This window comes from Drosophila miranda, chromosome XR, assembly GCF_003369915.1.
Source record: "Drosophila miranda strain MSH22 chromosome XR, D.miranda_PacBio2.1, whole genome shotgun sequence".
NCBI classification, from domain to species: domain Eukaryota; kingdom Metazoa; phylum Arthropoda; class Insecta; order Diptera; family Drosophilidae; genus Drosophila; species Drosophila miranda.
In genome coordinates this window covers 46,647,099-46,671,652 of record NC_046674.1, presented here as the reverse complement: position 1 = coordinate 46,671,652, position 24,554 = coordinate 46,647,099, and the positions used below count along the sequence as shown (strand labels likewise).

The 24,554-nt window shown below is 43.6% G+C and overlaps 1 long non-coding RNA gene across 3 annotated transcripts; it reads right to left on the bottom strand.

Moving 5' to 3' along the window:
* Positions 1–1,527: 1,527 nt before the first annotated feature.
* Positions 1,528–2,492, bottom strand: LOC117186480. Of its 3 annotated transcripts, none has more exons than XR_004471544.1 (3): positions 2,406–2,491; positions 1,693–2,347; positions 1,528–1,584 (listed from the first exon to the last, which is right to left on the bottom strand). It is a non-coding gene; the product is annotated as an uncharacterized LOC117186480 (long non-coding RNA). The 3 variants fall into 3 exon arrangements; XR_004471543.1 differs by having other exon boundaries at positions 1,554–1,838; positions 1,899–2,347; XR_004471542.1 differs by having other exon boundaries at positions 1,554–2,347; positions 2,406–2,492.
* Positions 2,493–24,554: the final 22,062 nt, after the last annotated feature.

Sequence of the window (24,554 nt, the reverse complement as noted above, 5' to 3'; positions counted from 1 at the left end):
AGATTGAAGCGTCAATTTTGTTAAACGAAAGTGAGAGCCCAAATTCGTCGCTGCGTGTACACCAGTACATTCCCAGGACCTTTTGATAATGCGAAGATTAATCCCTATCAAGAGTTATGGGCTCAGCTACTTGTTCGTTACCAAAAACCTTGTTGAAGAATTTCGAATTGGACTTTCTCAGTTCGAATCCTTCTTTTTGTGAATGTCAACTATATCCTTCACAACTCTCACAGCCGATTCATCGGATGAAAAACAATGCACCAAATCGTCCACATAATGGTTTTTAATAATGGCATTCACCGCATCTGGATACGATTCCTTAAATTCAAGTGCGTTTCTATTTTTCACGTATTGAGCAGAGGCCGGTGAACATTTGGCTCCAAAGGTCATGACCTGCATTTCATACTCCTTGATCGTTGGGCACATCGATCCTCCTTTCGTATTATGACTTAGTGGAACATTTCTGCTATGTCAGCACAGACTCCAATCGGTTTCTGTCTGAAACTCATAAGAATGTCCGTTAAGGATTGATACCCGTCGGGGCCAGTCATGAGCATGGAGTTTAACGACACTCCATCGACTTCTGCAGCCGCGTCGAAAACAATTCTCAACTTGCCGGGCTTGTTAGGATTTAAGACCCCAAAATGAGGCAGGAACCATTATTTTTTCTTGTCCACTTCCAGTTCACTGCTTGTGAGATGCCGAATGTATGACTTTTCTTCGTATGCTTCCATCAGGTCGCAGTATTTTTTGTAGTAGTCTGGATCATGTATACATTTTCTATCCAAAGACATGCTGCCATTTTTTCTCAAGTTCTAACTGGGCAAATGAGTTACACTTTTCCAAGTCGTGTTTCCCATTGCAGGCGGAGCACGCCTTCATGGTTACAAGTCCGATGTCGTTTGCATGGAATAGTCTCGACTTTTCCTTCTTTGGCTTGAATGTTGCCTGATCGTCAACCAATCCTGCGTCTTGCACTTCTTCGGCCAATCCCTGAAGCCATAGACTTAAATGACGGATCGATTTTTCATCTCCTAGTTGCTTGGAATGGCCCACTCCAGTCTCTGTTGCACTGGCAACTTTAAGACTTACTCCTCCATTAATGTTGGATTTTTTAACTGCTGATGTGCGTTAGCTGTTTCTAAGAATGAAGCCAAGTTTTGTACCTTCATTTCGAACTCTACTAATTGTTCCAATCTCCCTTCGCGAATGCTCGGAAATTCTCTAACGCGACTAATCTGGCTTTTTACGAGTTTCTCCGGTCTACCAAAATTTTGTTTAAGGGTATCTAAAATATTTGAATCGTTAGAACTGTGAATAAGCAAACATTCAACGGTTTCCCTAGCCTTGCCCTTTATTGCCTTTTGGAGGCGTAAAAAATTTAGCATGTCACTGTATCCGTACTTTGCAGTGGTCATAGTGAAAGCTTCGTTGAACATTGGCCACTCTTCGGTAGCACCATTAAACTCCGGTAGATCGTACATTTTTCTTTGCGTTTCCTAAGAAGGAACCGGTTGCCTTGCCGATGTCACTGAGGGCTCAGCCGTAGTTGATTGTGGTCCTGGTCCGCCAGTTGTCCTTCCACTAATACCAAGGGATCGCAGAAGTATATTAGTTTTTTCATTTGAATTTGATTCATCCACAGAACTTCCATTTGGAACTGCTGCATTTGCTTTGCATTGGCTCTCTGACCTTCTTGCATTTGGCGCCACATTGGGCTTCTTTTGATGTGCCGGCCCAGGCCCTCTCCATATTTGAGACTTCACCTTGCGCGGATTCTCCTTCCACTTTTCCCATCTCAAACGTTTCCTCGTCCATTTCATCCGTTGCTCATTGCTCTGGTAATCATCACCCGCAGATGTACCTTTTCCCAAATCAACAATCAAATTGGCACTTACCAAATAAACCAGAATCCAGAAATTTTCACTCGATTTCATCAGCCAACTGCGCACCCAAGCCTCTAGTTGCTGGCCCGTAAGAACTTCGTTGGATAGAGCGAGATGGCAGTATTTGCAATATCTCGCATATGTACATACATATAAATGTGCGCTTTTTCAGCTGCCTGACGTGCGCACCCACGTTGGCCTTCGTGTTCTTCAATGTTTATTGTCCACCCACGAGCGAGATGACCGTCTCCTTGTGGGTTCGGTCGCTTCTCCAATGTCCAGTATACTTCAGTGCTTGCACCACGAGTCTCCACCCGTCTTCACACAAACTCTAAGAACTCTAGGGTCATTGGCTTCCAAGGAGCGAAATAAAAGATATTGTGTCCAGAAACGTGAGAATTGCGGATAAAACACAATCGCTTATCTTAATCGGTACTTAGGCGTTGGTTGCGTTTTATTTCCTATTTGCAAAAGGAGGTTAATACATTTTATTCTTATTTGTAGGTAATATCTACGCACGCTTCGTCTTTTCTCCCCGCTCTTTTATCGACTGCTCAAACTAATGTGACCTTCTTGTCTTTTCATAGTGTGACCATTTTTCTTCTCTGTTTTTTCTATATGTAGGGTATCTATGCCTGTTTATGAATTAGTGGACTGTATAATCCTTTATATCTTGAGCTTATTTATTTTTTTTGATTAGTTAATATTGGTGGTTTATTTATTTATTAAATTAACAAATTATCTGTTAATAATGGTACTTAGTTACTAAAGGCAGAAAAAGATAAGTTAAAAGTTAGCTAAATTTAAATGATTATAAATATTGCATGCAATTAGTTTAAGAGACAGTTCAGGGGATAGGGTTAGACAGAGGGAGTTATAATTATGGCATAAAACCCTAAAAGGTTCATGATCAGCATAATTAGACCTACATATGGGTAGACGGATAGGCCTAAAAGTACGGGTAGGTCTGGATGGAACGGCCAAGTCAATCTGACCCAAGAGAGTTTGGGAGTCAACAGTCCCAAGAAGGAGCTTGTGCACGAACATTACGCCATTGCATATTCTGCGATGGTGCAACGACGGCAGGTCGATAAGATTTAGCCTAGACCGGTAGGGTGGCAAGATTCTACCCGAGTCCCAGTTAAAGTTCCGAAGGGCAAAAATTAAAAATTGCTTTTGCACGGATTCAATAACAGCCTGCTGCTCTTTATACTGCGGGCTCCACACACAAGAACAATACTCCAATATAGGACGTACTAACGAGATGTACAGTTGTTTCGTAACGTACGGGTCGTCAAACTCCTTGGACCAACGCTTGATGAACGCTAAAACACCCTTAGCTTTATTTACAGTTGCAGCTATATGGGTGTTGAAACACATCTTATGATCAAAAAGGACTCCGAGGTCATTTGAACTCGAAATTCGCTCAAGGACATGATTTCCTAGAACATATGAGACAAAATGAGGAGCGCGACGGTAAAATGTCATAAGTTTGCATTTGGAAAGGTTCAGAAAAAGAAGATTAGTTGAACACCACAATAGTAGTTCACTTAGATCAAGTTGAAGGCGTGTGTGCATATACCAATCAGAGTAAGAAAGACAGATTTTGACATCATCAGCATACATTAGTGTAGTAGAGTATGTTATAACTTGAGGAAGGTCGTTCACAAATAAAATAAACAGAAGCGGGCCCAGATGACTTCCCTGTGGCACACCTGAAGTAACATTAACAGTATTTGACAACACGTTAGAAAACAAAACACGTTGAGTACGGTTAGAGAGATAGGACAAAATCCAATCTAGAAGATTCGTTGGGAACCCTAATAAGGAGAGCTTTTGAATAAGCAGAGCATGGTTCACAGAATCGAATGCCTTGCTGAAGTCCGTAAAAACTACATCCGTCTGCAAACCAATTTGAAAACCACGGTGGATTAGGTTAGAAAACTCAAGAAGGTTAGTCGATGTTGAACGATGTCTGAAAAAACCGTGTTGCGACGGAGATATCAAGCTGCAACAAAGATGTTGCAGTTGCCGGGTGACCAGGAACTCAAGAAGCTTCGGGATGGCGGAAAGCTTTGCGATACCACGATAGTTTTCAATGTTTGATCTTGAACCTTTTTTGTGAAGCGGAATGATGTAGGACTCATTCCAAATTACTGGGAGACAAGACTGTTCCAAGGAGAGGTTGAAGAGAAAGGTCAAGGGCTTGCAAAGGGACTGGGCACAGTGTTTTAAGATGCAACTTGGTACCTTATCTGGACCCGCAGAAAACGATATGTCCATAGATGACAAACCTTCAAGAACAACGCTTTCCTCGAAAAAGGGCAGAAAAATACTGTTAGCTTGAGGTAGCTGGTACGGATACGGAGTGGATGCGTTGTAAATATGAGACGAGTACGTTGTTTGGAAAAAGTTAGCGAATAAATTTGCAATACCAACAGCAGAAGCTTCTGTTTTGTTCTGGTAATGAAGGGACGGAGGAAAAACGTTTGACTTGCGCTTAGAATTAACGAACGAATAGAATTTTTTAGGATCACTACGAAAATTACTACTACATTGTGAAAGGTAATGATTATAACACTGACTATTGACGGCAAGGAACAGAGAGCGAGCGGAGGAGTATAGAGCTAAGGCCAACGTGGAGCCCGACTTCTGGTACTTTTTATAGAGCCGGGATTTATTATTTTTTAAGTATGACAAATACTTGGAGAACCAGGGAGGCTTGGACGATACAGGTACAGTGATATCTGGAACAAACGTATTAAGGGCGGAGTAAATAGAACTATAAAACGAGTTAACAGTTGCATCTATGTTCGGTAATGAATAAAGAAACGACCAATCAACACGCGAGAGATGTAGATCTAAATCAATAAAGTTTGTTTTGCGAAAACACTTTATGTGACAAGGAGCCATGGAACTGTCAGCACCTCCAGATTGTGTACACTCCAGTGATATCAACAAAGTTGGATGGTAAGGATCTTCAGGGAGAGATATTGGGCTTGCTCTAGATACAGTAGTAAGAGAACCATCGTTAACAAAAACGAGGTCAAGAAGTCTGTCCCTAATGTTTTTAACGGCATTAATTTGGACAAGGGAAATATCCGTTAGCCCATTGATAAAGTCATTATGGCAATTGGGAAACAACAGGTTAGCGTCATTACAAGGCAGCCAAGAAAGAAATGGGAGGTTAAAGTCCCCCATGACAATAATTCGATCATTGCACCCTAATGTAGAAACAACATTATTAATTGCTGAAAGGTGGTGTAAGTAAAGCTCAGCATCAGACCTGGGAGGAATGTAAGAGCAGGTTAAATAGAAAAATGCGGAGCCAACACGAACTTTGACTGCAACAAATTCAATTCCATGAATGTTATTGAATGGGAATAACTCAGATGAGAAAACAGATTTAACTGCAATCAGAACCCCACCTGCAAAAGATGGGCGGTCCATTCTATAAATAGTGTAACTATCAATGAAAATTTCGTGATCATTGACAGAGGAGTTAAGCCAGGTTTCGGTAAACGCGATGGCATCGAAATCAAAGGACGCGCTATTAGTATGAATTTGACGCAACTTTCCCAGCAAACTGCGAACGTTCTGATAGTGCATGGAAAAATAGTACATTAGTTTTTTGGAGCATGTTCGGTAATTCTTGGATTCGAGTTCGAGTCTTTGAGAAGGAACTCATGCACAATTGTATGCTCAGGCCATATTGACGGTTCTAGAGAACAGGATAGTAAAGAATCAGGGAGAAGAATTTTAAATGATGATATGTTGCGCTTATGTTTAAATGAAAATTTAGTCACAACTATATCAACAGGCGAAGTGTTAAGTTTAGTGGCAAGATGTTGTTTAACATCCTCCGTTGTAGCCTCAGGAATAAGACGAGAAACAAATATTGCTTTCCGAGGGACCACTGCTTTAAGTTGAAGTCCCGAGCGAGATCGAGATGGTGGAGCCACACCTAAAAGAGATCTCGGTACAAGGGCAGAGGAATTGGCAGCAATGGCTGTAGCAGGAATTGGAGTAGGAATTGCAGCAGGAATTGCAGCAGGAATTGCAGCAGGAATTGGAGCAGGAATTGGAGCAGGAATTGGCAAGACGTCGTCAGCAACCAGCACACCCGCACTAGGAGCACTCACCGCGTCAGAAGTGACGGCCACAGAAACTGCAGGGATGGGATTGATGCTGTTGGGGAGTTGGGTGCTCGAAGGAAGCACATTGCTCGGTGTAAAGAACTCCGGAGCCACCGTTGGCGGATTTACAGACAACGGCGTGGCATGCCTACACGGAAATGCTTCCGATGGATGAAGGTGGGAGGCAGGCGTACCAATCGGATTAGGTTGCAAGAGATTGGTATCATTATGCGGAATTTTCCGTCTAGGCGATTCGCTCAAGAGTTTGAGCCCAAGAAACTGTGATTCAAGGGCAAGAAATTTCTCGTTGAGAGCCACAAATTGTTTCCGGACATCCAGAAACCCAGTTCGAGTCTGTCTCATAAATGTGCGCATTTCGGCCTCAATCTCCCGACAAGCCAGACATGACCAAGACAGGCCCATGCGTTTCGAGATCAGATCATTCAGCCGGCCAAAATTTCCACCACCAGCACATTTTATGTGGGCAAAATTGTCGCACAGCCAGCAGCTAAGAAATGAATCACCAATGATAACACCACCGAATTCACATTTCTTTGCACTACAAACGATTGCCATTATTGACAGCAGTAGAATCACTGTGCACGAATAATAAGAGAACGGAGTGAGATCGCAGGTAAAGTAGGAGAGCAGACAGCAGAGCGAGCCAGACAATCAGCTGCAGCGGCAATAATTCAAAGCAGATGAACCAACGAAGTGCAGAAAACGAGCGGTAAACTCACCAAAGCAGAGACACAAAAGAAAAGTCCACAGAGAGGGAGAGTGTAGGCAATCCAGAGAGAGTGAGAGCAACAATGCGAGAAGCCCGCGTATGCTCACGAGAGAGTGTGGGCGATGCAAACGCTGATGCGCGAGAACAGTGCACACCGAAGAAGCGATAACGAAAAGCAGACTGGGCAAAAAACAATAACAAATTGCCTGCACGAGTCCGATGTGTTACGTTGCAATATTGAATTTATATTAAACACTTGTTTACAAACAAAACACTGGTGGTTAACACAAAGTAGAATCAAATTAAAGAGATGCGATAATAAATCAAAACAAAGACACAACAATGTTGTATGATATTTAGGCAAAGGGCGGAGAATGCGGGAGCAAGAAAAAAACACAACCGGCTTAAGCAAGAGCTAGAAGCGAATGAATGAATTATGGAATTATGAATGAATGGTTATAGTACAATTATATTACAAGAACAGCGGGGGGGTCGTTTCTGCGGCGGTAGAAAATATGCGTGCGGGCGGTTTCGTCTAGAAGTTTCTACTAACTCAACTCCGCGAAAAGAAGTCGAGCAAAAGGGAATTGGAAGATCACGCGATACGACTCGACGCGACGGTCTCAATGCAAACAACGGAACGCATCGCTGTGTGCGTGTGCAGCTGCGGGTCTGGCCATGAGTGTGAGAACATTACAGTTATGTTCTGGACACGAGCAAAACAACAACACAGCTATGCGCGTAAAAATAGTTACTTAGGCGGTGTACTACAATCATGAGCGTGTAAATAGGTCAATAGCAATATACATGAACATTGAACTACAAAACTACGAGGCTCATTTCTCAACAATGCCCTTGCTTAAAACTAAGTACATATAAGCTAATTTTTCTCAACAACAGGGGTCAAGATCCTCAACGACGACCCAACGCGGCAGTGGCTGCTGTAGAAGATGCTCCAATTAGAAGCTGGGAGGATGCCAAGCTGGAGGTGTTAGACAGGGAGCTGATCCCGTCTATACCAAAGGCGAAGGGGCTCTTCCAAATTGCTGTCCAAGGAGAGTGAGCACAGAAGCTGCTGCAGAGGCAGAACCCAGATGTGCCAACGGTAGACTGGAGGGTTCTGCATGCCGGTAATTTATTACCCAATTAAGGCAGCCAGCATGTGATCCTCCAGATCAGCAAGGAGGCAGAGGACATTCTATATTCCAAGTTCGGGAAGATGGCGTGGGTCGAGGATAAAGATGCGCACACTCTTCACACAGGCGAGGTCGAGAAAGACCTAGGTCTGGAGACCATAGTGGAGGCCGCCCAGTATCTTGCTGGACGACTCGGAGGAAGAGGAGGACGTTGAGCTGACAATTATAGTCAACCCGTCGTGTGAGGTTGAGTTAGCCACCCATGATGGGTGCTGCAGCTCAACCTCCATAAGAGCAAAGGCCCACTGACATAACTTTAGTCCAGGAGCCGTAGACTGCATTAGGCCAATCAGTAGCCGGACTAAAGTGTAGTCAAACTGCACCCTGTTCCACTCAACATCGGTAAGCAGGAACAGAACCGCCGTACTCGTACGGAAGGGAATCCTTATAACTATCATCTTATATCTCTTTACAGCACGGATAACCTGACGGTAGTGATGCTGGAGAGTGAGGAAATGCGCCTTTTGGCAGCTTCCTGCTACATGGCACCACCGGACGAACTTAGGAGTCTGGTGACAGAAGCCGGCTGAAAAAACACCAACTCATCATTGGTACGGACGCCAATGCCTACCACAATATGTGGGGAAGCCCCGACATCAATGGCAGAGGTGAGTCACTCTTAGAATTTATACTATAAACTAATTAAGACATAGCAAACGTGGGGGAAGAATACACCTCATCCAACGTGCTAGACGTAACACTTGTAACTGGAAGGAGTACTTTGGTATCTGGCTAGAGAGTCCTTGAAAGACCATCCTTCTCAGATCAGAAGTACATTCAGGTCAAGATCGTTCTTAAACACTCTTCGAAGATGACGGACAGTAGAAAGAGGGCAGTGAAGGAGCCCTAGCAGCACTAATGGAGGCGCAACTCTCTGAATGCCCCGAGGTTACTGATGACAAAAAGCATCAGGACCTAGAAACCAAGGAACAACACCCCCAACAGATCTGATAACCACTACAAGAAAGCACCTGGACTGGACGGGATATTTTTTTTATTTAATTAACAATTATCTGCTAATAATGGAACTTAGTTACAAAACGAGGAAAGAAGAGAAATCAAAAGTTTGTTAATTATAAATATTAAATGCTATTAGCTTAAGGGATAAGTCAGGGGAGAAGGTACGACAGAGGAAGTTATAATTATGGCATGTAAACCTAAAAGGGCATAATTACAACAGATTGTCTTAAAAGTACGGGTAGGTCTAGATGGGACGGCCAAGTCAATCTGACCCAAGAAAGTTTGGAAAACAACAATCCCGAGAAGGAGCTTGTGATGGCAGGCCAATAAGGTTTAGTCTAGACCGGTAGGGTGGCAAGATTCTACCCGAGTCCCAGTCCCTGATGCTCTTTATGCTGCGGACTCCATACACAAGAACAATACTCCAAGATATGACGTACTAACGAGATATACAGTTGTTTCGAAACATATGGGTCGCTTGATAAACGCTTAAACACCCTTAGCTTTATTTACTGTTGCAGCTATATGGCTGTTTTAACACATCTTATGACCGAATAGGACTCCGAGGTCATTCGAACTCGAAAATCGCTCCAGGACATTATTTCCAAGAACATATGAGACAAAATGTGGGGCGCGACGGTAAGATATCCTATGTTTGCATTTAGAAAGGCTCAGAAAAAGAAGATTAGTTGAACACCACAATAGTAGTTCACTTAGATCCAGCTGAAGGCGTGTGTGCAAATACCAATCAGAGTAAGAAAGACAGATTTTAACATCATCAGCATACATTAGTGCAGTAGAGTATGTTATTACTTGAGGAAGGTCATTCACAAATAAAATAAACAGAAGCGGACCCAGATGACTTCCCTGTGGCACTGAAGTAACATTACCGATATTTGACAACAGAATAGAAAAAAAAACACATTGGGTACGGTTAGAGAGATAAGAAACAAAATTCAATTTAGAAGATGTTTTGAGAACCCCAATAAAGAGAGCTTGTGAAATTGTACCTCCTACCTCATTGTTTGAGATGCCAAGCTTTTTTGGCACCTATGTGTTTCAAAAATGAAAAGAGATTTCGGGTTAAACTTTATAATTCGTATTTAATCTTGGTGGCTTAGCGGAAGCCGATTGCTTGCTATTGCCAGATAACTTTATGCGAGATCGATATGCAACCAATGCGCAGAGGGGTTAGCATAGAACTAAACTATAGACGACGGCGTTAGATCAAAGTGATTGCCGAAGTGGCGGCAGCAGATCAAAGTAGTTGCCGAAGTGGCGGCGGCAGAGAGCCCCTTTAGCGGGAGAGCGCAGCAGCTCTGCAGAACGTCAACGTTTTACAACATAGGCGGCTCTCTCTGCTCATACAATAATAATGTTAAAGTTACGGTTATTCTTCAGCGGCTGGCCCGAACATACTCCCCCCGTTGGGAGCTAGTCTCTCAACAGATTCCTTAAGGGGCAGCAAACATAGCCGAGTGACGGCCCTCCTGATGTTTCCTGAGGATGTCTTCAGGTCAGCGACGCGACACACTCCGTCCTTGCCCAAAACGACATCGACCACTCTAGCCAGTGGCCAACGCATTGGAGGAAGATTTTCGTCCTTCACCAGAACGAGGTCGTTCTTGCAGATGTTTTGCGCGGGGGTACGCCACTTCGCGCGCTCTTGCAAAAGAGTGAGATACTCTTCGCGCCAACGGCTCCAAAATATTTTCTGTAGTTGGGTGACCCGCTGCCAGCCATCCAGACGATTGTAGTTCAGCTTTGTTAGGTCAGGCTCGAGGATTTTCTCATGGGGGCCGCCTAAAAGCAGATGAGCAGGAGTCAAAACGTCTAAATCATCAGGATTTTCTGAAAGCGAGAGCAAAGGGCGAGAGTTAACAATTGCAGTGATCTGACAGATCAGAGTGCGCAGCTCGTCGAAGCTAAGCACAGATGGTCCAACTGAGCGGTACAGGTGATATTTTGCGGTCTTCACGGCCGCTTCCCACAACCCGCCAAAATGCGGAGAGCGAGATGGGATGAAACGCCAGTCGATCGAGTCAGCCAAGCAGGATTCGTGGACCTCCTTCATATGCGGTTCGCTCAGACAAAGCTTCTTTAGCTCCAGAAGCTCGTTCTTGGCCCCAACGAAGTTTGTCGCATTGTCCGACCAAATTTGACTTGGCCTTCCTCGAGTGGAAGTAAAACGCTTTAGTGCGCCTAGAAACGATGCGGTGGTCAAATCCTTTACGAGCTCCATGTGTATAGCCTTAGAAGTGAAGCAAATGAATACGCTAATGTAGCACTTGATCGGAGGCCTCGTGCGGATTTCTGATCGGTAGAAAAAAGGTCCACAGTAATCTACTCCAGTGACTTCAAAAGCTCGAGATCCTTCCAAACGTTCCTTAGGTAGGTCTCCCATGATGTGTTCGATCATGCGCGGCCTAGTCCTGAAGCATCTCACACATCTGCTGACGACCCTTGACACTGCCTTAACACCTCCAATGGGCCAATATTCCAGCCGAATGTTGGATAGCAAGGCGCGAGGTCCGGCATGGAGGTTTCTTTCATGATAATATCTTATCAGCGCAAAGGTAATGGAATGTCCCTTTGGCAGAATGAGCGGGTGCTGAGCGTCAAATCCAAGACGTTGCCAAGACGACCTCCAACTCTAAGTAGTCCAGAATGATCGATGAACGGGTTGAGCGAACTAATAGAACTGGATTTCATGACTTGACCATTGCGCCGAATCTCCTTTATGTCCATCCACAAATTTGCCAGCTGAATGTGTCGAATTAGAAGATGCGTTCCTTGCCGAATATCAGAAACGGTGAGTCCTGGATGCCTAAGACGATGTATAAATTTATGCATGTAGGCGAATGTGCGCTGCATGCGAAAGAATGAATTCGCAAATTTGCATCCGGACGTGAGATCGGCATGTGGAGACGTGATTAGCAATCCTCTCTTGCGAAGCTTCAAAGTTGCTATGTTGTTAGATGGAGATACAGGCCACTTGTCCTTGGAGCCTAGCAAAAAGAATGGGCCGTGAAACCATAGCTCTGACTGGATAAGATGGTTGGGAAGCGAGCCTCTCGAGAGAATATCAGCAGGATTTAAAGATGTGGGAACATAGCGCCATTCCATGGCTGCCGTCAACTCCTGAATTGATGCCACTCGATTTGCCACGAAAACTTGAAATTTAGCTGGCTCGTCCCTAATCCAAGATAATGCTGTTGACGAATCCGACCAGCAATAGAACCGACCTGTAAAGATTCCCATGTCCTTTACATTCTGCATGATTTTCGCAAGCAAATGGGCTCCACTTAATTCCAGCTTAGGAATCGATATAGTCTTTAGCGGCGCCACTCGCGACTTTGAGCACAAAACGTGGCTTAAAGACTGGGCTTCCCTGGACACGACATACACGCAAGCGCCATATGCTTCTAAGCTGGCATCACAGAATCCGTGAACTTCTGTAGCCACACTAGAACGAAGAACCAAGCGAGGAAATGAGATCCGAGAAATGCTTGCCAAACTAGCCGAGAGTTTTGGCAATGTCGCTTCCATCATTAAACTTTAGGAACTTCTCTATGTCATCTTCAGGGGTTCCCTCAAGTACTTCCTGGTGACTGGAGCACCATTTACTAAGTCTAAAATTACCACGGGACAGTAAAGCTGATGTTTGGTGCATCTTGTCCATGACCTGTGCGACCGAATTACCGCCCGAAATAAGGTCATCCACGTAAAACTCCTGCCGCAGAGCAGCTGAGCCAAGAGGGTAGGACTCACCCTCGTCGATGGCCAGCTGGTGCATTGCGCGGACCGCTAAAAATGATGCAGCCCTCGTCCCGTATGTGACGGTGTCTAATGTGTAGACTTGAACCTCGGACTCGATGGAATCTCGCCATAGGATGCACTGATACAAATTGTCGGGTGGAGACACTCGTACGCAGCGGTACATTTTACAAATGTCCCCAGTGAGAGCGACTGGATATGTTCGAAAGCGAATCAATATGTTAAACAATGCAGGCTGAATAACAGGGCCTGTCATCATCACATCATTTAGAGAATATCCAGTTGATGTAGCTGCGGATCCGTCGAAAACGACACGGAGTTTTGTCGTCGTACTGTCCTCCTTTAGGACACAGTGATGAGGCAAGAAATATTTGCAGAGACTACGGGAATCAGGGTTGACTTGGTGCATATGATGCAAGACAATGTACTCCCTCATAAAGGCGGAATACCGTTCCTTGAGTGTAGAATTACGCTCCAGTTTTCGCTCCAGACTGATGAACCGTCGATAAGCCTGAGCATAAGATTCTCCTAAACGATCAGTATTGTTATTGAGCGGCAGACGAACTGCATACTCCCCGGATGGCAACCGTGAAAGGTGGCTTACGAAATGTGCTTCACAATCGTCTTCTTCTTTGGTATTCAACCCAGCCTCCACACAATTCTCGACTTCCCAAAACATACGAAGAGTTTTATCCAACCTTGCTTCCATCTCAGCTATCGAATCTGGACAATTGTGCGTAGCCAAAAGCGCCGAGCTTGATACTTTCTGTCCACCGCCAGATACGATCCACCCAAGCCGGGTCTTCTGCAGAAGAGGCAGTCCATCGGTGAGTTTGATTTGCCCTACGCAGAGGAGATCATAAAAAACGCTCGCACCAATGAGAAGATCAACCCGTTGAGGATTGAAAAATGCAGGATCAGCGAGCTGAATGTTAGATGGAATACGCCAATCGGATACATTTACTGTCATACTTGGTTGAGAATCGGTAATCGTGGGGGCGATGAGAGCAGTAAGTGTAGTTGTGTAAGCAGAGGTGCGAGAATGCATACAAATGCTTATGGTGGATCCCTCAGTAGAAACGCTGGTATCGCCCAGCCCAGACACGATTGCAAACGATTGAGTTCTCCTAAGCTGAAGCTGAATCTAAGATGGCACGACAAGGAACTAAAACGCCAGACCGATTCTTAACGAGAACCACGGCTGTAGCCAGATGCACAACATCAGAGTGAAGACCTTGGGCAGCAAGAGAGGTAGACGAAGGTAGAGACGAGCTGCTAGCAGAATTTTGAGCAACGGAAAGAGTGTCCGGTTGAACGGCCAGATCGGGAGGAGTAATACCTGGGCAGCCTTGTGTTGTGGGCTGTATACTATCGAAGTGCAACAAACTATGATGCCTACCGCCGCATACTCGACATTTTCCACTATTGCATGCGCGGGTTCGGTGCCCCGGCTTTAGGCAATTGAAGCATAGGGAAAGCTTCTTCACTTCTTTGTGGCGCAGCAACGGTGAGAGATTTCCGAATATCTTGCACGAGTATATTCCATGGCCCGCTGAGTGGCAAAAGACGCATACAGACGGGTCGGTGGAAGAGTTGGAAGCTACAAACATTTTCTTAACCTGCGTATAGGAATGGTTTTTTTCCACCTGCAGCGTTGCTGCAAGAATTCGAAGAATTCCTCTGCGGTAGGTATAGCATCCGACGATGTGTGCTCCTCCCATTTGGTTTGCGTCTTCGAATCCAACTTCTGCAGCAGCATGTTGATGACCATGAATCCTGAAATCTCCTCAGCAGCTCCCAATGTCTGCAACGCTCGCATGTGTAAATTGACTGCATCCGAAAACTCCCGAAGCCTTTTAGCAGAAGGCGAGTCTACCCTCTTTAGCCCAAGAATCTTCTTGATGTGTGCCTGGAAAACAAGTCTTTTGTTATTAAAGCGTTTATTAAGTATATCCAGAGCCGCACGATAATTGGCACTGGAGAGCTCTAACGATCGAACCGAATCCAAAGCCGCATCAGCGAGGCAAGAGCGAAGGTGCTGGAATTTCTCGATGTCACTGAGATCCGCATCCGCTTCAATCACCGATTTGAACATTGCCATAAAATCCGAGAACTCGACGTATCCACCAGAAAATTTAGGCACCTTCAGCTCAGGAAGTCGCTGCTTGTGAGCCATGATGATGGTACTATGTCCGGAATGGTTTGGCAGAGTCGTAGAATGGGCAGCGGCGTGTGACTGGCTTAATTCAACAGCAGCCAGCAACTCAGCTTTCAACGATATGAAAAGAGTATCGAAGATTTCGCGCAGCTCACTCCCAATCTCGTTTTGATCGAGAGCCTCCAACTCATTATGGGCCTTATTAAATTCCTCTCGAATTTCTGCCAACATATTAAGGCGCACCTCGACTTCCGCGGCGGTCAGCTTATCGATTTTATTCCCCGCGAAGGATTCGCCAAGCCTGTGCAATCGATCATATAATGACTGACTTTTACGCTTATACAGACTCAGTCTGGAATCAGCCACCACAATATTTCCGCCCGCGCCTGTATTCGGATCGTTGTCCATGTTAACCGTTGTGCAATTCGACACAACAACGGAAAATGAAATACCGCTTAAGCGACGATGTATAGACGCGAGAGCGAGAATGCAAGACACGAAAAGTCAAGAACCGCGGCTGCAGCTGCGCAGAGAATGAGAGATTCGACGCTTAAAGTACCGGAATTTGTCTATAAATATTCCAGCCGCACTCTCACTGAATTTGCACTTTAAACTGTTTTTCAACGTGCACCCAAATGTATTTGTTGGTAGTTAAACTACCCAACAACAAAATATTGTATAAATAATAAGTGTTTTAACGGAACGCGATTAAGCAATGGTTTTATATCACGTCGCAGCTCGAAAAAATTATTAAAAATATAGAGGACATCATTAAAAGTATGTAGAGTCAAAAAATAATGAAACCCTAACGAAAGGGAAGGTAGAAATAGAAAAGTTACAATCAGGAGACTGGAACTTTGAGGGAAGACATAGAGCCAAAAAGTGACAATAACATAGAAAAAATATCTGAGGGAATCGACAGAATAGTGGAAAACCTGAAGACGTATTTAGAGCAAACCGTGCAGAGGTTTGATCAGGCTAAACTAGGAGAGTGCAGAATCAGAAAGGGAAAAATTGAGTTCCTCAGTAAAAAACTGAGCTCAAAAATTGGGGAGTTTTATAATAGCTATGAAACAAACGACAGCTTCGACGACCAAATCGGCGAGTTGGAATTTGATATTCAAAGCATGTTAAGCAACCGAGAAGTTAGGATGCAAACCATAGCTGAAGAAAACAGTGTGAAAAGTAAGGGGCAACTATAAAAAAAGAAGATTTGCCTGATCTTGGGACGGCTTTTCACAAATATTTTGTGATTTAATTCATAACAGAGATAGTCTGAGTACATCTCTAAAATTCAATTTTTTAAAAATCGCGATAAAAGGTGAAGCACGGAGCTCACCTTTTAACTGGGCCGCTAGAAAATTATAATGCTGCTTGGGAATTGCTGACCAAGCGGTATGAAAATAAAATAAACATTTTTTCGGATCAGCTGGATCGTTTACTAGACCTACCAATGCTAGATCACGATTCAGCGAAACATATTAAATGGTTTTCTAAGTTTATAAATGAGTCAATACATATAATCAAATTAAAGTCACAATTAACAGAAGAAGTTGATGTGATTTTCGCGCACATAGTGTTGGAAAAATTCAACAAAGATGCCTTGAAAGTCATATTAAAAGAGATCTAAGCATTGCCAGATGTAATGGAATTTTTAGAACAACGGTACACTTCTCTTTACAGGATAAAAAGTGGAAACCGATGAAAAAAGTAGTGCCATATGGCAAAATAAAAGAAAATTGTCCGCTATGTAAAATGGCATTTCGCTTCTAGCTCTTGCTTAAGCCGGTTGTGTTTTTTTTCTTGCTCCTGCATTCTCCGCCCTTTGCTTAAATATCATACAACATTGTTGTGATTTTTTTTTGATATATCATCGCATCTCTTTAATTTGATTTTACTTTGTGTTAATCACCAGTGTTTTGTTTGTAAACAAGTGTTTAATATAAATTCAATAATCGCAACGTAACGCATCGGACTCGTGCAGGCAATTTGTTATTGTTTTTTGCCCAGTCTGCTTTTCGTTATCGCTTCTTCGGTGTGCACTGTTCTCGCGCATCAACGTTTGCATCGCCCACACTCTCTCGTGAGCATAAGCGGGCCTGCTCCTCCCATTTTTGCTCTCACTCTCTCTGGATTGCCTATACTCTCCCTCTCTGTGGACTTTTCTTTTGTGTCTCTGCTTTGGTGAGTTTACTGCTCGTTTCCTGCACTTCGTTGGATCATCTTCTTTGAATTATTGCCGCTGCAGCTGTTTGTCGGGCTCGCTCTGCTGTCTGCTCTCTCATTTTACCTGCGCTCTCACTCCGTTCTTCTATTATTCGTGCACAGTGATTCTACTGCTGTCAATAATGGCAATCGCTTGTAGTGCAAAGAAATGTGAATTCGGTGGTGTAATCATTGGTGATTAATTCCTTAGCTGCTGGCTGTGCGACAATTTTGCCCACATAAAATGTGCTGGTGGCGGAAATTTTGGCCGGCTAAATGATCTGATCTCGAAACGCATGGGCTTGTCTTGGTCATGTCTGGCTTGTCGGGAGATTGAGGCCGAAATGCGCACATTTATGAGACAGACTCGAACTGGGTTTCTGGATGTCCGTAACAATTTGTAACTCTCAACGAGAAATTTCTTGCCCTTGAATCACAGTTTCTTGGGCTCAAACTCTTGAGCGAATAGCCTAGACGGAAAATTCCGCATAATGATACCAATCTCTTGCAACCTAATCCGATTGGTACGCCTGCCTCCCATCTTCATCCATCGGGAGCATTTCCGTGTATTCATGCCACGCCGTTGTCTGTAAATCCGCCAACGGTGGCTCCGGAGTTCTTTACACCGAGCAATGTGCTTCCTTCGAGCACCTAACTTCCCAACAGCATCAATCCCATCCCTGCAGTTTCTGTGGCCGTCACTTCTGACGCGGTGAGTGCTCCTAGTGCGGGTGTGCTGGTTGCTGACGACGTCTTGCCAATTCCTGCTCCAATTCCTGCTCCAATTCCTGCTCCAATTCCTACTCCAATTCCTGCTACAGCCATTGCTGCCAATTCCTCTGCCCTTGGACCGAGATCTCTTTTAGGAGTGGCTCCACCATCTCGATCTCGCTCGGGACTTCAACTTAGAGCAGTGGTCCCTCGGAAAGCAATATTTGTTTCTCGTTTTATTCCTGAGGCTACAACGGAGGATGTTAAACAACATCTTTCCTCTAAACTTAACACTTCGCCTGATGATATAGTTGTGACTAAATATACATTTAAACATAAGCGCAACATATCATCCTTTAAAATTCTTCTCCTTGATTCTTTACTATCCAGTTCTCTAGAACCGTCAATATGACCTGAGCATACAATTATGCATGAGTTCCTTCTCAAAGATTCGAACTCGAATCCAAGAATTACCGAACCTGCTCCAAAAAACTGATGTTCCATTTTTCATGCACTATCAGAACGTTCGCAGTTTGTTGGGCGAATTGCGTCAAATTCATACTAATAGCGCGTCCTTTGATTTCGATGCCATCGCGTTTACCGAAACCTGGCTTAACTCCTCTGTCAATGATCATGCAATATTCATTGATAGTTACACTATTTATAGAATAGACCGCCCATCTTTTGCAGGTGGGGTTCTGATTGCAGTTAAATCTGTTTTCTCATCTGAGTTATTCCCATTCAATAACATCCATGGAATTGAATTTGTTGCAGTCAAAGTTTGTGTTGGCTCCGCATTTTTCTATTTAACCTGCTCTTACATTCCTCCCAGGTCTGATGCTGAGCTTTACTTACACTACCTCTCAGCAATTAATACTGTCGTTTCTGCTTTAGGGTGCAATGATCGAATTATTGTCATGGGGGACTTTAACCTCCCATTTCTTTCTTGGCTGCCTTGTGATGACGCTAACCTGTTGTTTCCCAATTGCCATAATGACTTTATCAATGGGCTAACGGATATTTCCCTTGTCCAAATTAATGCCGTTAAACGATGCTTCTCTTGCTACGGTATCTAGAGCAAGCCCAATATCACTCCCTGAAGATCTTTACCATCCAACTTTGTCGATATCCCTGGAGTGTACCCGATCTGGTACTGCTGGCAGTGCCATGGCTCCTTGTCACATAAAGTGTTTTCGCAAAACAAACTTTATCGATTTAGATCTACATCTCTCGCGTGTTGATTGGTCGTTTCTTTATTCATTACCGAACATAGATGCAACTGTTAGCTCGTTTTATAGCTCTATTTACTCCGCCCTTAATACTTTTGTTCCTGATATCACTGTACCCGTATCGTCCAAGTTCCTGGTTCTCCAAGTATTTGTCATACTTAAAAAATAATAAATCCCGGCTCTATAAAAAGTACCAGAAGTCGGGCTCCACGTCGGCCTTAGCTCTATACTCCTCCGCTCGCTCTCTGTTCCTTGCCGTTAATAATCAGTGTTATAATCATTACCTTTCACAATGTAGTAGTAACTTTCGTAGTTATCCTAAAAAATTCTATTCGTTCGTTAACTCTAAGCGCAAGTCAAATGCTTTTCCTCCGTCCCTTCATTACCAGAACAAAACAGAAGCTTCTGCCGTTGGTATTGCAAATTTATTCGCTACCTTTTTCCAAACAACGTACTCGTCTCATATTTACAACGCATCCACTCCGTATTCGTACCTCAAGCTAACAGCATTTTTCTGCCCTTTTTCGAGGAAAGCGTTGTTCTGGAAGGTTTGTCATCTATGGACATATCGTTTTCTGCGGGTCCAGATAAGGTACCAAGTTGCATTTTAAAACACTGTGCCCATTCCCTTTGCAAGCCCTTGACCTTTCTCTTCAACCCCTCCTTGGAACAGTCTTGTCTCCCAGTAATTTGGAATGAGTCCTACATCATTCCGCTTCACAAAAAAGGTTCAAGATCAAACATTGAAAACTATCGTGGTATCGCAAAGCTTTCCGCCATCCCGAAGCTACTTGAGTTCCTGGTCTTTGCTCTTTGTTGCAGCTTGATATCTCCGTCGCGGTTTTTTCAGACATCGTTCAACATCGACTAACCTTCTTGAGTTTTCTAACCTAATCCACCGTGGTTATTAAATTGGCTTGCAGACGGATGTAGTTTTTACGGACTTCAGCAAGGCATTCGATTCTGTGAACCATGCTCTGCTTATTCACAAGCTCTCTTTATTAGGGTTCCCAACGAATCTTCTAGATTGGATTTTGTCCTATCTCTCTAACCGTACTCAACGTGTTTTGTTTTCTAACGTGATGTCAAATACTGTTAATGTTACTTCAGGTGTGCCACAGGGAAGTCATCTGGGCCCGCTTCTGTTTATTTTATTTGTGAACGACCTTCCTCAAGTTATAACATACTCTACTACACTAATGTATGCTGATGATGTCAAAATCTGTCTTTCTTACTCTGATTGGTATTTGCACACACGCCTTCAACTTGATCTAAGTGAACTACTATTGTGGTGTTCAACTAATCTTCTTTTTCTGAACCTTTTCAAATGCAAACTTATGACTTTTTTATTCGTGCACAGTGATTCTACTACTGTCCATAATGGCAATTGTTTGCAGTGCAAAGAAATGTGAATTCGGTGGTGTTATCATTGGTGATTCATTTCTTAGCTGCTGGCTGTGCGACAATTTTGCCCACAAAAAATGTGCTGGTGGTGGATATTTTGGCCGGCTGAATGATCTGATCTCGAAACGCATGGGCCTGTCTTGGTCATGTCTGGCTTGTCGGGAGATTGAGGCCGAAATGCGCACATTTATGAGACAGACTCGAACTGGGTTTCTGGATGTCTGGAAAAAATTTGTGGCTCTCAACGAGAAATTTCTTGCCCTTGAATCACAGTTTCTTGGGCTCAAACTCTTGAGCGAATCGCCTAGACGGAAAATTCCGCATAATGATACCAATCTCTTGCAACCTAATCCGATTGGTACGCCTGCCTCCCACCTTCATCCATCGGAAGCATTTCCGTGTAGTCATGCCACGCCGTTGTCTGTAAATCCGCCAACGGTGACTCCGGAGTTCTTTACACCGAGCAATGTGCTTCCTTCGAGCACCTAACTTCCCAACAGCATCAATCCCATCCCTGCAGTTTCTGTGGCCGTCACTTCTGACGCGGTGAGTGCTCCTAGTGCGGGTGTGCTGGTTGCTGACGACGTCTTGCCAATTCCTGCTCCAATTCCTGCTCCAATTCCTGCTCCAATTCCTACTCCAATTCCTGCTACAGCCATTGCTACCAATTCCTCTGCCCTTGGACCGAGATCTCTTTTAGGAGTGGCTCCACCATCTCGATCTCGCTCGGGCCTTCAGCTTAGAGCAGTGGTCCCTCGGAAAGCAATATTTGTTTCTCGACTTATTCCTGAGGCTACAACGGAGGATGTTAAACAACATCTTGCCGCTAAACTTAACACTTCGCCTGTTGATATAGTTGTGACTAAATTTACATTTAAACATAAGCGCAACATATCATCCTTTAAAATTCTTCTCCCTGATTCTTTACTATCCAGTTCTCTAGAACCGTCAATATGGCCTGAGCATACAATTGTGCATGAGTTCCTTCCCAAAGATTCGAACTCGAATCCAAGAATTACCGAACCTGCTCCAAAAAACTGATGTACTATTTTTCCATGCACTATCACAACGTTCGCAGTTTTCTGGGAAAATTGCGTCAAATTCATACTAATAGCGCGTCCTTTGATTTCGATGCCATCGCGTTTACCGAAACCTGGCTTAACTCCTCTGTCAATGATCACGAAATTTTCATTGATAGTTACACTATTTATAGAATGGACCGCCCATCTTTTGCAGGTGGGGTTCTGATTGCAGTTAAATCTGTTTTCTCATCTGAGTTATTCCCATTCAATAACATTCATGGAATTGAATTTGTTGCAGTCAAAGTTCGTGTTGGCTCCGCATTTTTCTATTTAACCTGCTCTTACATTCCTCCCAGGTCTGATGCTGAGCTTTACTTACACCACCTTTCAGCAATTAATAATGTTGTTTCTACATTAGGGTGCAATGATCGAATTATTGTCATGGGGGACTTTAACCTCCCATTTCTTTCTTGGCTGCCTTGTAATGACGCTAACCTGTTGTTTCCCAATTGCCATAATGACTTTATCAATGGGCTAACGGATATTTCCCTTGTCCAAATTAATGCCGTTAAAAACATTAGGGACAGACTTCTTGACCTCGTTTTTGTTAACGATGGTTCTCTTACTACTGTATCTAGAGCAAGCCCAATATCTCTCCCTGAAGATCCTTACCATCCAACTTTGTTGATATCACTGGAGTGTACACAATCTGGAGGTGCTGACAGTTCCATGGCTCCTTGTCACATAAAGTGTTTTCGCAAAACAAACTTTATTGATTTAGATCTACATCTCTCGCGTGTTGATTGGTCGTTTCTTTATTCATTACCGAACATAGATGCAACTGTTAACTCGTTTTATAGTTCTATTTACTCCGCCCTTAATACGTTTGTTCCAGATATCACTGTACCTGTATCGTCCAAGCCTCCCTGGTTCTCCAAGTATTTGTCATACTTAAAAAATAATAAATCCCGGCTCTATAAAAAGTACCAGAAGTCGGGCTCCACGTCGGCCTTAGCTCTATACTCCTCCGCTCGCTCTCTGTTCCTTGCCGTTAATAATCAGTGTTATAATCATTACCTTTCACAATGTAGTAGAAACTTTCGTAGTGATCCTACAAAATTCTATTCGTCCGTTAACTCTAAGCGTAAGTCAAACGCTTTTATTCCGTCCCTTCATTACCAGAACAAAACAGAAGCTTCTGCTGTTGGTATTGCAAATTTATTCGCTACCTTTTTCCAAACAACGTACTCGTCTCATATTTACAACGCATCCACTCCGTATCCGTACCAGCTACCTCACGCTTGACCTTACTCTTTAACCACTTTTTGGAACAGTCTTGTCTCCCAGTAATTTGGAATGAGTCCTACATCATTCCGCTTCACAAAAAAGGTTCAAGATCAAATATTGAAAACTATCGTGGAATCGCTTTCAGACATCGTTCAACATCGACTAACCTTCTTGAGTTTTCTAACCTTATCCACCGTGGTTTTCAAATTGGTTTGCAGACGGATGTAGTTTTTACGGACTTCAGCAAGGCATTCGATTCTGTGAACCATGCTCTGCTTATTCACAAGCTCTCTTTGTTAGGGTTCCCAACGAATCTTCTACATTGGATTTTGTCCTATCTCTCTACGTTTTGTTTTCTAACGTGTTGTCAAATACTGTTAATGTTACTTCAGGTGTGCCACAGGGAAGTCATCTGGGCCCGCTTCTGTTTATTTTATTTGTGAATGACCTTCCTCAAGTTATAACATACTCTACCACACACAACTCTCATTTTCCCAATCAATTCTTTCCCCTTTTTAACATTTGGAAATATATGTTATAATAAACAATTAAATCCCAGGATGAGGCGACTATTTCAACATCCCCCATCGGGTCCAAATATATCGAAGTGGAACTGTTCATTTTTTCAATTGACCACTTCGCCGTTCCTCTAGCAGCAATGTTTGCATTTGAAACTTGGCAACATAACACAAGCATTAACAATGCTGCCATCAGTCCTAGCTTGGACATTCGAGGTCTACTACGCGTACTTCTGGTCTCTTTTGGAGTTATTCCTGAGTCTTGCTCTTCTGACTCAATTCCAGCTAATGGACAAATTTTAGTTATAGGTCGTTTTATCGACCTGTCTTGATGTTTTATCGTTACTACTCTGACTATATCGTCCCTACCTTTATGTATTTCTTCTATTTTTCCCAAGGGCCATCTAGCTGGGTGACAGGTTTCATCTTTTATTAATACAATCTGTCCTTTTTTAATATTCTGCATTCCTATTTTCCATTTATTTCTTTGTTGCAGTGTGTGCAAATAATCTTCTTTCCATTTAATCCATAATTCTCTTTTCATTTTCTGAATTAATCTCCACCTATCCACATTCCCGATTTGTTCTTTTGAAATTGTCTCAATCGGGCCAAATATTGGCCTTCCAATAATAAAATGACCTGGTGTTAATATATCCAGATCGTCAATATCATTTGTAGCTGTATACAAAGGGCGTGAATTTAGTAAAGCTTTAATTTGACATAATAGAGTTGGCATTTCCTCATATGTTAAATTATTGTCCCTGTGGAAATAATGTTTTTTATCCCCAATCGGCCGACTAATTATTTCGAATTAAATAAAACTCGGCGCAGAAATAAAATTACGATATGTTCTTTAATGCGTGACATCCAAATTGCAAGTGTGGCTTGCCTGCCCTTTACATTGCGGCTCCGATCGCAAAGCGCAGCTTCGCTCGGCCGACGTCGGTAGGCAGACGCAAAGCGGAGATAGCGAAGAGCGAGCTGGCAGAGAGCGTTTAGCAGGGCAAGCAAGCGCAGAGCTTTAACAAACAAATGAGTGACATAGACATAAGTAACAAACAAAATAAGCGGCTGAGGGCCAAGAATTAGGTGCTATTTGGCAAGCAGCGAATCGGCTGGGTTCTGCTCCGAACATTCACCCCCCGTTGGAAGGCTTTCAACAGATCCATCCTGAAGGGGCGGAACCGCTATTTTTCCAACGGCCCTCTTGAAAAGGCCTTTTTGAGTGCGGATGACGGCTACTCTGATGGTTCCATCTTTTCCTGGGATGACGATCTCAATGCGGCCAAGCGGCCACCTTAATGGTGGCAGCGTTTCCTCCTTGATCATGACGAG